Here is a 3,192-nt window from a genome sequence, read left to right as displayed (position 1 = left end):
GTTTAGCTGGGTATGGTAACTTCTTTAATCCTAGGACTGGGGCGGGGGTGGGGGCCAGAAACAGGCTTATTGCTGTAATTTTGAGGCTAGACTCATATGAATAGGGAGTTCTGGCCCAACCAGGGCTACATGGTAAGAGCCTATCTCAAAACAAAATGAACAAACAAATGGGTGTTTTGTTTGATTTTGAGACAAGGTTTTGTGTGTAGACTATGTTGGCTTCAAACTTGGTGGTAATTCTCCTGTCTCTGTGTCCAAGGTACTAAGATTACTGGCCTACACCACCATGCCCAACTGAAAAGGCTTATTTTGTAGTTAATGGGTAAATTAGAACCATTTCCAGAGCACTGTACAATAAATCACAGTTTTTAATGTTTCCTTTCCCTTACATGTGGGTGTGATGTCATCTCTATTAAGGAAAACCTAGAATTCTTGTTTATAATTAAATATTCTTTTAATAACTGAAATGATCTTTTAGTATTTTATTTTAATTTAAAAAATTTAGTTTAATTTAATTTTAGATGTATGAGTGTTGTAGCTGCATGTATATTTGTGCACTGCTGGAGTGTCTGTTGCCTAGGAGGCCAGAAGTGTTCATTGAGTACTCTAGAACTAGAGTGTAGAGAGCTGTGAGCTGCCGTGTAGGTGCTGGGAATCAAACCTGGGTCTTCTGGAAGAGTAGCCAGGGCTCTTCACCCTGGGGCATCTCTCTAGCCCCTCTTCACTATTTTAAATCCTTAATGCCTGACCCATAGTTGACACGATGGGCAGCATTAGATGTTTACTGAACTGAAGTAAACTGAGAGTAGCTGTTCTTTCACAGCCAGTTCTGAATTCACTCTTTTGCTGACCTGACTTTGGCCTTGGTTTTCATGTCTGGCCAGCTGTAACACTTTTTGAACTGCTATGCTTTTTGTCACTTTTCATTTCTGAGTTCAGCCAGTGTTCCATGGTGCGACCTAGCTAGGATAATGACTGCTATACTTTATATTATCTCCCATTTAATCTTTGTCTGTCCCATTGCATATTACATATTAATAACCATACTATTTAACCTGTTGTTTCTTAACTCTTTATGGTATTGTGTACTTAGAAAAATATTGTTTTGTTTTATAAATATATTTATTTATTTTATATCCCAGCCACAGTTTTCCCTTCCTTTTCTCTTCCCAGCCCCTCCCCCAACCCCTGTTCCCATCCCCCAATCCACTCCTTCTTTGTTTCTGTTTAGGAAAGGACAGGTCTCCCATGAGTATCAACAAAACATAGCATATCAAGTTGCAGCAAGACTAAGCATCTCTCCATGCATTAAGGCTGGGCAAGGTGACCTAGAATGAGGAAAGGTTCCCAAAAGCCAGTAAACGAGTTAGAGACAGCCCTTGTTCCCACCTTTAGGAGTGCTACAAGAAGACCAAACTGTACAATTGAAACATATATGCAGGCTCTGGTTGTCAGTTCAGTCTCTGTGAGCTCCTATGAGCTCAGGTAAGTTGATTCTGTAAGTTTTCTTGTGGTGTCTTATTTCTGATTTATTGGAATTGCTTTGAAGTTTCTCTCCACTTATTTTGATGTTGGCAATTGACTTGCTGTATATTACTTTTATTATGTTTAGGTGTGTCCTTTATTATCCCTGATCTCTCCAAGACTTTTATCATGAAGGGGTGTTGCATTTTGTCAAAGTCTTTTCCAGCATCTAATGAGATGATTTTTTTTTAACTTTATTTATATGGTGGATTACATTGACAGATTTTTGTATGTCGAAGCATCCCGATATCTCTGGGATAAAGCCTACTTGGTCATGGTGGATGATTTTTTTGATGTGTTCTTGGCTTTGGTTTGCCAGTATTTTATTGAGTATTTTTCATCATTGTTCACAAGTGAAATTAGTCTATAATTCTCTTTCTTTGTTGAATCCTTGTATGGTTTGGATATCAAGGTGACTGTGACTTCAGACAAAGAATTTGGCAATGTTCCTTCTATTTCTGTTTTGTGAAATTATTTGAAAAATATAGATATTAGCTTATCTTTGAAAGTCTGGTAGAATTTTGCACTAAAACTATCTTACCTTAGGGCTTTTGGGGGGTGTTGGGAGACTTTTAATGACTAATTCTCTTTCTTAGGGGTCATTGATCTATTTAAATTGTTTATCATCTTGGCATAACTTTGGTAAGTGGTGTCTATCAAGAAATTTATTTTTTTCTTTCAGATATTCCAATTTTGTAGAGCACATGGTTTTGAAGTATAACTTAATGATTCCATGGATTTCCTTGATGTCTGTCATTATATTCCTAATTTTGCTAATTTGGATATTCTCTTACTGCTTTTTAGTTAGTTTGGACAAGGGTTTATCCATTTTATTATTTATTTTATTGATTTACTTGAAGAACCAACTCTTTGTTTCATTGATTCTTTGTTTCTATTTTATTGATTTCAGTCTTCAATTTGATTATTTCTTTCTGTCTACTCCTCTTTGGTTTGTCTACTTCTTTTTGTTCTAGAGAGTTCAGGTATGCTGTTAACTTGCTAGTGTGAGATTTAACTTGCTAGTGTGAGATCTATCCAAATTCTTCATGAAGGCACTTAGTGCTATATATAAACTTTCTTCTTAGCACTGCTTTCATTTTGTCCCACAAGTTTGGGTATGTTGTGCATTCATTTTCATTGAATTCTTTATTTGTTTCTTCCTAGACCCAGTGGTAACTCAGTAGAGAGTTGTTCAGTTTCCATGAGTTTGTAGGCTTTCTGTTGTTGAAATCCAGGTTTGATCCATGGTGGTCTGATAAGAATCAGGGGCTAACTTCTTTCTTTCTTTCTTCCTCCCTCCCTCCCTTCCTTCCTTCCTTCCTCCCTCCCTTCCTTCTTTCCTTCCTCCCTTTCTTCCTTCCTTCCTTTTTTTTTCTTTTTTGTATCTGTTGAGACTTACTTTGTGACCAAGAATATGGTCAATTTTGGAGGTTCCATGAAGAGCTGAGAAGAAGGCATTTTCTTTTGTGTTTCAGTGAGATAATCTGTAGATATCTGTTAGGTCCATTTGAGTCACTACTGTTCTGTTATTTCTCTGTTTAGTTTCTGTTTGGATGACCTGCCTATTGGTGAGAGTGGGTGTTAAAGTCTCCCACTATTATAGTGTGGGCATTTATGTATGATTTAAGCTTTAGTAATGTTTCTTTACAAATGCACATGCCCTTACAT

This window comes from Phodopus roborovskii, unplaced genomic scaffold, assembly GCF_943737965.1.
Source record: "Phodopus roborovskii unplaced genomic scaffold, PHOROB, whole genome shotgun sequence".
In the NCBI taxonomy this organism is placed as follows: Eukaryota; Metazoa; Chordata; class Mammalia; order Rodentia; family Cricetidae; genus Phodopus; species Phodopus roborovskii.
This window is presented reverse-complemented; position numbering follows the sequence as displayed.